The following is a 10,900-nucleotide window of genomic DNA, read 5'->3' on the forward strand; positions in this document are numbered from 1 at the left end:
GAGTCTAAACTGCTGGACTGCTATGATTCTAATTTAATTTTTAATTAAATCTTTTAAAATAATCTGCATTATTTTAATATTTTAATTATCCATATTTTCTACATGATCATTTTAATCCACATAATTAATCTTTTAATTAATCTACATGATCTTAATTTTTAATTTACCTATATTTTCTAATTTTTTGAAATGCATGTATATCATCTAATTTTTATAAGTAGAAGAAATTTTTAAAAGATGAAGAGTTTTTAATTCAGATGATGACTATTTAAAAAAATAAATAAAGGTACCATTTCACACCAGTCAGAATGGCTGCGATCCAAAAGTCTACAAGTAATAAATGCTGGAGAGGGTGTGGAGAAAAGGGAACCCTCTTAACACTGTTGGTGGGAATGCAAACTAGTACAGCCACTATGGAGAACAGTGTGGAGATTCCTTAGAAAACTGGAAATAGAACTGCCTTATGATCCAGCAATCCCACTGCTGGGCATACACACTGAGGAAACAAGAAGGGAAAGAGACACGTGTACCCCAATGTTCATCGCAGCACTGTTTATAATAGCCAGGACATGGAAGCAACCTAGATGTCCATCAGCAGATGAGTGGATAAGAAAGCTGTGGTACATATACACAATGGAGTATTATTCAGCCATTAAAAAGAATACATTTGAATCAGTTCTAATGAGGTGGATGAAACTGGAGCCTATTATACAGAGTGAAGTAAGCCAGAAAGAAAAACACCAATACAGTATACTAACGCATATATATGGAATTTAGAAAGATGGTAACAATAACCCTGTGTACGAGACAGCAAAAGAGACACTGATGTATAGAACAGTCTTATGGACTCTGTGAGAGAGGGAGAGGGTGGGAAGATTTGGGAGAATGGCATTGAAACATGTAAAATATCATGTATGAAACGAGTTGCCAGTCCAGGTTCAATGCACGATACTGGATGCTTGGGGCTGGTGCACTGGGACGACCCAGAGGGATGGAATGGGGAGGGAGGAGGGAGGAGGGTTCAGTATGGGGAACACATGTATACCTGTGGCGGATTCATTTTGATATTTGGCAAAACTAATACAGTTATGTAAAGTTTAAAAATAAAATAAAATTTTAAAAAAAATAATAAATAAATAAATAAAAATCCAAATTGGCCATCACCAGGGTATTGGAAAAATGTATGGGAGTGAAAAAATATTCTTACTCTTGGAAAAACAAATTAAAGAAAAAAAGATCTCAGGTTAAAAAAAATTGATAAAGAAAAAATATTACAAAGAAAAGGACAACAAGATGCAGTTTAAGAATATCCTCAAATGAAAAGGCATTTAAAGTGTCTATGATAATAATTACACTGTTTAAAATTACTTACTTTTAGAAAAATTTCTCTCTAAATTTTTACAAATTACAAGAAAATAATCACAGATGTTAAATTAATGAATTAAATATTAATAAATTAATTTTGTAGATAATTAATGTTAAATTAATAAACACAAAAATTCATAGATTAAACAATAGAAATATTATGGATTCTAGATATGTATATTTTATAAAGAGATTTATCCTGACTTTTCAACATCAGCCAGTTTTTCAGTCATTGTCAAAGACAGAAAAAGGAATCAAAGTTAAAGAGAGAAAAAGGAAGCTATTAGTCAGAGATAAATAATTGTTCAGGGAAATGAACTCCTCTGAAGGAATATTTTGAAGGTAATTCTTGGTATCAGAATTTTAAGTTGCTAAAAGTTCAGCATGCCAGGAGAAGTTGACCACTGGCCAGGCATTGTTTTATCTCTTCATGTGGTCATACAACAAATCTTTTTTTTTCCTGATTGGTTCTGCTGGGTCCTCGATGCTGCACAGGCCTGTCTCCAGCTTCCACAAGCGGAAGCTGTGCTCTAGTTGCGGTATGCCGACTTCCCATCGGGTGGCCTCTCCTGTTGCAGAGCATAGGCTCTAGGCACGAGCGTGCCGCGGCCGAGGCACACAGGCTTCATTGCTCCGTGGCATGTGAAATCTTCCTGAACCAGGCATAGAACTTGAGTTCCTGGCATTGGCAAGCAGATTCTTAACCGTTGGGTCACCAGGGAAGTCCAAAAGTTTCATAGACTTTTAATGTGTGAAGGACAAAAAAGAGGTAATAAGCCTTCAATTAGAAGAGAATATTCAATATAAATTTTGGTATGCCTTTTTATGTAGGAAAAAAAGGAAGCAAGGAAGGAAAGGAATTGTATTTCTTGCAATTGCCTTGCTTGAGAGGTTTGTGTTTCTCATCCAGACATTTTGTAGTTGAGGATCATGAGGTTCAGAGAAAGTAAATAATCACTGGAAGATAACCCAGGGCAGTACTGGAGTGACTCTGAAACCAGTACTCTTTTCCAAGCAAACAGCTCCTAAGTGTCAGGCATTCAGGCATCAGTTTCTGAAACTGTTATACCTGAATATCATAGTAATAGCATATTAACTTGTCAATTCAATTTAAAATTTTTAAATATTTATTTAAAAAGAAAATTGTATTACTACTATAAATGGAATATAGTATCAGTGATACTAGATACTAGATACTCTAGATACTCTTCCAACAACACAAGAGAAGACTCTACACATAGACATCACCAGATGGCCAACACCGAAATCAGATTGATTATATTCTTTGCAGTCAAAGATGGAGAAGCTCTATACAGTCAGCAAAAACAAGACCGGGAGCTGACTGTGCTTCAGATCGTGAACTCCTTATTACCAAATTCAGACTTAAATTGAAGAAAATGGGGAAAACCACTAGACCATTCAGGTATGCTGCTGCTACTGCTAAGTCGCTTCAGTCGTGTCCGACTCTGTGCAACCCCATTAGACGGCAGCCCACCAGGCTCCTCCGTCCCTGGGATTCTCCAGGCAAGAATACTGGAGTGGGTATCCAGGTATGACCTAAATCAAATCCCTTATGATTATACAGTGTAAGTGACAAAGAGATTTAGGGGACTAGATCTGATAGACAGAGAGCCTGATGAACTATGGACAGAGGTCCATGACATTGTACAGGAGACAGGGATCAAGACTATCCCCAAGAAAAAGAAAAGCAAAAAAGCAAAATGGCTGTCTGAGGAGGTCTTAAATAGCTGTAAAAAGAAGAGAAGCAAAAAGCAAAGCAGAAAAGGAAACATATACCCATTTAAATGCAGAGTTCCATAGAATAGCAAGGAGAGATAAGAAAGCCTTCCTCAGCGATCAATGCAAAGAAATAGAGGAAAACAATAGAATGGGAAAGAGTAGAGATCTCTTCAAGAAAATTAGAGATACCAAGGGAACATTTCATGCTAAGATGGGCTCAATAAAGGACAGAAATGGTATAGACCTAACAGAAACAGAAGATATTAAGAACAGGTGGCAAGAATACACAGAAGAACTGTACAAAAAGGTCTTCACAAACCAGATAATCACCATGGTGTGCTCACTCACCTAGAGCCAGAAATCCTGGAATGTGAAGTCAAGAGGGCTTTAGGAAGCATTACTATGAACAAAGCTAGTGGAGGTGATGGAATTCCAGCTGAGCTATTTCAAATCCTAAAAGATGATGCTGTGAAAGTGCTGCACTCAATATGTCAGCAAATTTAGAAAACAGCAGTGGCCAGAGGAGTGGAAATGGTCAGTTTTCATTCCAATCCCAAAGAAAGGCAATGCCAAAGAATGTTCACACTATCGCACAATTGCACTCATCTCACACGCTAGTAAAGTAATGCTCAAAATTCTCCAAGCCAGGCTTCAACAGTACGTGAACTGTGAACTTCTGTTCAAGCTGGTTTTAGAAAAGGCAGAGGAACCAGAGATCAAATTGCCAACATCTGCTCAGTTCAGTTCAGTCGCTCAGTCATGTCCGACTCTTTGCGACCCCATGAATCGCAGCACGCCAGGCCTCCCTGTCCATCACCAACTCCTGGAGTTCGCTCAGACTCACGTCCATCGAGTCCATGATGCCATCCAGCCATCTCATCCTCTGTCGTCCCCTTCTCCTCCTGCCCCCAATCCCTCCCAGCATCAGAGTCTTTTCCAATGAGTCAACTCTTCGCATGAGGTGGCCAAAGTACTGGAGTTTCAGCTTTAGCACCATTCCTTCCAAAGAAATCCCAGGGCTGATCTCCTTCAGAATAGACTGGTTGGATCTCCTTGAAGTCCAAGGGACTCTCAAGAGTCTTCTCCAACACCACACTTCAAAAGCATCAATTCTTCAGCGCTCAGCCTTCTTCATAGTCCAACTCTCACATCTGTACATGACCACAGGAAAAACCATAGCCTTGACTAGATGGACCTTTGTTGGTAAAGTAATGTCTCTGCTTTTGAATATGCTATCTAGGTTGGTCGTAACTTTCCTTCCAAGGAGTAAGCGTCTTTTAATTTCATGGCTGCAGTCACCATCCACAGTGATTTTGGAGCCCAGAAAAATGAAGTCTGACACTGTTTCCACTGTTTCCCCATCTATTTCCCATGAAGTGATGGGACCAGATGCCATGATCTTCGTTTTCTGAATGTTGAGCTTTAAGCCAACTTTTTCACTCTCCACTTTCACTTTCATCAAGAGGCTTTTTAGTTCCTCTTCACTTTCTGCCATAAGGGTGGCGTCATCTGCATATCTGAGGTTATTGCTATTTCTCCCGGCAATCTTGATTCCAGCTTGTGTTTCTTCCAGTCCAGCGTTTCTCATGATGTACTCTGCATAGAAGTTAAATAAACAGGGTGACAATATACAGCCTTGATGTACTCCTTTTCCAATTTGGAACCAGTTTGTTGTTCCGTGTCCAGTTCTAACTGTTGCTTCCTGACCTGCATATAGATTTCTCAAGAGGCAGATCAGGTGGTCTGGTATTCCCATCTCTTGAAGAATTTTCCACGGTTTATTGTGATCCACACAGTTAAAGGCTTTGGCATAGTCAATAAATCAGAAATAGATGTTTTTCTGGAACTCTCTTGCTTTTTCCATGATTCAGCGGATGTTGGCAATTTGATCTCTGGTTCCTTTGCCTTTTCTAAAACCAGCTTGGACATCAGGAAGTTCACGGTTCACATATTGCTGAAGATCATGGAAAAAGCAAGAGAGTTCCAGAAAAACATCTATTTCTGCTTTATTGACTATGCCAACGCCTTGGACTGTGTGGATCACAATAAAATGTGGAAAATTTTGAAAGAGATGGGAATATCAGACCACCTGACCTGCCTCTTGAGACATCTGTATGCAGGTCAGGAAGCAACAGTTAGAACTGGACATGGAACAACAGACTGGTTCCGAATAGGAAAAGGAGTACGTCAAGGCTGTATATTGTCACCCTGCTTATTTAACTTATATGCAGAGTACATCATGAGAAACACTGGGCTGGATGAAGCACAAGCTGGAATCAAAATTGTTGGGAGAAATATCAATAACCTCAGATATGCAGATGACACCACCCTTATGGCAGAAAGTAAAAAAAAACTAAAGAGCCTCTTGATGAAAGTGAAAGAGAAGAGTGAAAAAGTTGGCTTAAAGCTCAACATTCAGAAAATGAAGATCATGGCATCCAGTCCCATTACTGCATGGCAAATAGATGGGGAGACAGTGGAAACAGTGGCTGACTTTATTTTTTGGGGGCTCCAAAACCACTGCAGATGGTGATTGCAGCCGTGAAATTAAAAGATGCTTGCTCCTTGAAAGAAAAGTTACAACCAACCTAGATAGCATATTCAAAAGCAGAGACATTACTTTGCCAACAAAGTTCCATCTAGTCAAGGCTAGTTTTTCCAGTAGTTGTGTATGGATGTGAGAGTTGGACTATAAAGAAAACTGAGTGCCGAAGAATTGATGCTTTTGAACTGTGGTGTTGGAGAAGACTCTTGAGAGTCCTTTGGACTACAATCCAATCAGTCCATCCTAAAGGAGATCAGTCCTGAGTGTTCATTGAAAGGACTAATGTTGAAACTGAAACTCCAATGCTTTGGCCACCTGATGCGAAGAACTGACTCATTTTAAAAGACCCTGATGCTGGGAAAGATTGAAGGCAGGAGGAGAAACGGATGACAAAGAATGAGATGGTTGGATGGCATCACCGACTCCATGGACATGAGTCTGAGTAAACTCCGGGAATTGGTGATGGACAGGGAGGCCTGGCATGCTCTGGTCCATGGGTTGCAAAGAGTTGGACACGACTGAGCAACTAAATTGAGCTGAGTATCAGTGGTCATAAACAAAAAGTATAAAAATCTCCATGTGCAAAAATGCTTGGTTTTCAGTTCATCCCAAACCTATTTCCACCTCATTGTGATTTTAAAATTTCTTTCTGCCTTGGGTGGCCCTATGGGGTCTTGGTCAACTTCTATTTCCCACCCTGCCCCAGTCTCTCTAGGAACTGAAGGCTGCACATCAAATAAATATGAATGCCATCTGTCTCCAAGCTTGTCCTGAGAAGCCCTCCCTGCCCTACCTCCAGGGCTATAATATTCATCTTCTGTACAGTCAATAAGCAATCTGGGAAACTCTGAACCAGACTCCTTCCTATCCTTCTCTTCTACAAAAAAAAAAGTACCAAACACAAATACTGCTGAGGGATCAAAATATACAAATGAAGAGTGCAGTTCTGAGGCATATGAATTGCCCTAGTCATTCAGTAATGACTTTGGAAAAACACAAAGGGCTAATGTATCCTTTTTAGTAGATGACATTTCTCTTTTAATGTTCTCCTTGGCGACATTTATTTATTTTTAGAGTTTGTGGCTAGCAGACTAGACGGGGGCATGATCGATCTATTCCTTTATGCTGTCTTTAGTGTTGAAGGCAGTTGTTAGCACTGAATCAATTCCGTCATGAACCAGACTAGAGGTTTTGACCACGAACACAAACGGGCTAGCGGTGCCTTGGGCTTTTATCCTGTAGGCAGTCATTGTCTCTCTCTGGTTCATTCAGAATCTGGGACGGGACATTCTTTGTAGCTGTGATGCATTTTCTTTGAAACTTAAGTGGGTAAATGTTGATTGTCTGAAAGCTTCTTCAGGTAATGACAATTTGGTTGTTCAGTTCAGTTCAGTCGCTCAGCCGTGTCCAACTCTTTGCGTCCCCATGAATCGCAGCACGCCAGGCCTCCCTGTCCATCACCAATTCCCGGATTTGGTTGTTGCTACTGCTACTGCTAAGTCGCTTCAGTCATGTCCGACTCTGTGCAGCCCCATAGACGGCAGCCCACCAGGCTCTGCCGTCCCTGGGATTCTCCAGGCAAGAACACTGGAGTGGGTTGCCATTTCCTTCTCCAATGCAGGAAAGTGAAAAGTGAAAGTGAAGTCGCTCAGTCGTGCCTAACTCTTAGCGATCCCATGGACTGCAGCCTACCTGGCTCCTCTGTCCATGGGATTTTCCAGGCAAGAGTACTGGAGTGGGGTGCCATTGCCTTCTCCGAGTGTAGCCTATTCCTTTCGGGTATGCAGATCCTTAATTCCTGATCTGTGTGCAGGAATTATCTATGATCTATCAAAGAGTTAGATTGTGTCCCTGTAGAATCTGCGCTTCACGACAGCCAAGATTCCAAGTTTCTTGTATTTTGCATATCATCTATTCTCTGTTTTCCTTATGTGGAATCTTGTTAGGTTAAATTAAAAAAAAATCCTTTACCATTAAAAATTTAAAAAGCAAGGAGAACAAGGTAAAGTAAAATAGGAGAACAAGCAAGCTAAGTAAAATAAGCTTCCAGTATATAGGGAGCCCTCACCCTATGTATGTAATCCTTTCTCAAAGGATGGACACTGATTGTTTGGGGGGAAACTGTAGGGGAGGAAAAACAATCTCTTCCCTCCTCGGTTCTCTACTTAGAGCCACATAAATTAGACTGACAAACAGATTAACTAGAGGAAAGCTTACTAAATTATTTAGTCTAAGTTTTGCATGACATGGTAGCCTTATAAGGAAATGAAAACCTGAGAAGCAGTTAAGTCTGAGTATTTTTTTTTCCCCTTTCTTACTTTTATATCTCGTAGTTTAACTGTCCCACGTTAGTGCCTTAACAACGCAGGGCTAAAAGCCCAAACATTTGCTACGGATGGTGCTACTCAGAGTTTTTATGTTTTCTCCACTAATCCATCAGAAAGAGAGAGTTCAGTTTTTGAAATCATCCCCGTAAGGTCTGAGTATTTTTAAACTAGGTTTTATGTAGAATGGAAAGTCATGGGGAATTATGAGAGAAAAAAAAAAAGAGTATGAGCTAAGGGTAGTAAACTAGGGAAACTTAGCGAAGCCGGTCCCCCAGACTCCTCTATGCATCTCAGAGACGAGGATTCTCCTTTCCTCTGGGTGTAGGACGGCACCTCTTTCAGGGGGATGCTGGGCGGGGGAAACGACCTACTTCAGAGGAAGATCAGCGAGTCCTCCCTATACCTGTCATTGCTTGGATTCCTTCAGTGTAAAATTTTCACAGTGGCAAGGTACTGTATCGTGGGGTAGCATGTTCTGAACCTCACCTCGACTAAGCATTTTTTTTGCTTAAACAAAGACTCTTTGAGAGTCTACTGTGCTCTCAACACCTTTTCTATGGAAACAATAGGATGAATACTGTTTGGACTCCAGGGCCAGCTCACTGAAGCCTTTTCCCCTCACCTGGAGTGAAGCTGTGCCACGAGATGTGCAAGTCAGACCTCTGAGCCCTGGGAACAACAGGCCACGTGACAAGACAGGAGGAGGAGAGGGGGAGGAGAGAGAGCGGTCCCTTCTGTTGTGGAGACTGACTCGCCCTAGGACCAGTGACTAGGAAATGCTTACTGTTACTGTGTTATTTGGGGCTAGGCACTCACTGTTCTACGTGCTTTATGTAAAATAATTCCTTTACGCAGATCTGTTTTGGTTTGTGCTGCCAGCCGCTTTCCTTCCTGTCCCCCTTCTCCTCTCCGAAGCACCTGTCTCCGTGTGACCTGGGCGCGTACGGGTGTCCTGTGCGCTCTGCTCTGGCTCCTGCACTGGCCAGATGGATGCTCCACAGCGCTCCATGCTCTAACGTCCTCTCTTCTCCAACCCTCACTCATCAAAGTTACCGTCACTTCACTGTAGCTGATCTTAGGTGCTAAGAAGAAACTCTTCAGAGATTCTTTCATTTGCAAAGAGGAGACCTCCTAAATCAAATGCATTTCTGGTGGTATTTCGGCCAGGTGGCTCTGGCAGTGAGGAACAGACACGTATGGGTTCCAGGTTACTGAGTGGAAGGGTTGGCCCTTCTGAAGAGCTCGTTTGTGGAGACCACACCTCAGAGCTGTTTCTGTTTTTATAGCATCTTCCCTTCTCCACTTCTGAACATGAGAAAAGCACAGGAGAAAACTACCAGCAAAGAAAAATTGGCACACTCAGCTTCTCTTAAATTCTATAGAGCAGACCAAGGCAGGGGAAGTCAAGGCAATGCTGTGAAAAAAAAAAAAATGCGGATCTTCTTTGGGCTTCCCTGGTGGCTCAGATGGTAAAGAATCTGCCTGCAATGTGGGATACCCGCGTTCGATCCCTGGGTCAAGAAGATCCCCTGGAAAAGGGAATGGCTACCCACTCCAGTGTTCTTGCCTAGAGCATCCTGCGGACAGAGGAGCCTGGTGGGCTATAGTCCATGGGTTTGCAAAGAGTCAGACATAACTGAGTGACTAATACTCACTCACTTTCTATCATTGTTGTTAATGTTCTAACACCTATTTCTGGGGATTATTGGCTGACCCATATGAGAATTAATTCATACTTACTCCTTTTCAGGCAAGCTCTAAGTAGAAAAGAAAGTCTTAAAAATTAACTTCTAGAACTCTTAGACCATGATGGTGGTTTTTTTTTTAATCTCAATTCTTAATAACGATAGCAGACTAAAGCCTTCAAAGGCAGGAGGTGGTTTTCCTTAGTCATTTTTTGGGTATAGCTTTCTGAAGTAAGAATTAATCATTTCACAAAGGCATGATATTTGCTTGCTTATAAGGCATGATCTTTACTTCTGAACAGAAGGTTAAAGTCCTATTAGTCTTTGTCTTCTCCAGATTAATAATGCAGAGGTTAAAAGCGACGACATCGTTTCAACTCAATTTTCATTTTTATTATAGTAAAACTGTTTTACATACTTTGCAGGGGAATTTTTAAAACAAGATTTCCACTGAAAGAAAAAGAAGTGGGATAATAATTAGATGGTACTTCTTGATAAGTAAAAGGCACATTTATGCCTCATATATTGTTGTTTTTTCTAATGAATTGATTGTCAAATTACAATGAAATATCAGTGCATAATAGAATTGCTGACTAATGATCACAAAGTCTACTTTCAGAGGTTTTTCTTACTAACTGACCCATGAAACCACTATTGCCTGGCTAGGCGATGCCACCATTCATTTACATTTTGTGGCTCTAATCACAATTATAATTAATTATTTGTGTTATTCTTTATATAATCTCTTCTTTCCTTATTCAACTGTGAGCTCCCTGAGGAAATTTCAGTCAGGTTCACCTCTATTTTGCATCCCAGGTGTGATCATAGCCCCCTAAACATAATCAGATCAGATCAGATCAGATCAAATCAGTTGCTCAGTCGTGTCCAACTCTTTACGACCCCATGAATCATACACACGCCAGGCCTCCCTGTCCAACACCAACTCCTGGAGTTCACTGAGACTCACGTCCATCGAGTCAGTGATGCCATCCAGCCATCTCATCCTCTGTCGTCCCCTTCTCCTCTTGCCCCCAATCCCTCCCAGCATCAGAGTCTTTTCCAATGAGTCAGCTCTTCGCATGAGGTGGCCAAAGTACTGGAGTTTCAGCTTTAGCATCATTCCTTCCAAAGAAATCCCAGGGCTGATCTCCTTCACAATGGACTGGTTGGATCTCCTTGCAGTCCAAGGGACTCTCAAGAGTCTTCTCCAGCACCACACTTCAAAAGCATCAATTCTT

The 10,900-nt window shown here is 41.2% G+C and overlaps 1 non-coding gene across 1 annotated transcript; it reads right to left on the reverse strand.

The window, feature by feature from the left end:
* Positions 1-8,050: 8,050 nt before the first annotated feature.
* LOC129642572 (small nucleolar RNA SNORD26) lies at positions 8,051-8,126 on the reverse strand. The gene has a single exon (XR_008709826.1). It is a non-coding gene; the product is annotated as a small nucleolar RNA SNORD26 (small nucleolar RNA).
* Positions 8,127-10,900: the final 2,774 nt, after the last annotated feature.

Source organism: Bubalus kerabau, chromosome 1 (assembly GCF_029407905.1).
Source record: "Bubalus kerabau isolate K-KA32 ecotype Philippines breed swamp buffalo chromosome 1, PCC_UOA_SB_1v2, whole genome shotgun sequence".
Classification (NCBI taxonomy): Eukaryota; Metazoa; Chordata; class Mammalia; order Artiodactyla; family Bovidae; genus Bubalus; species Bubalus kerabau.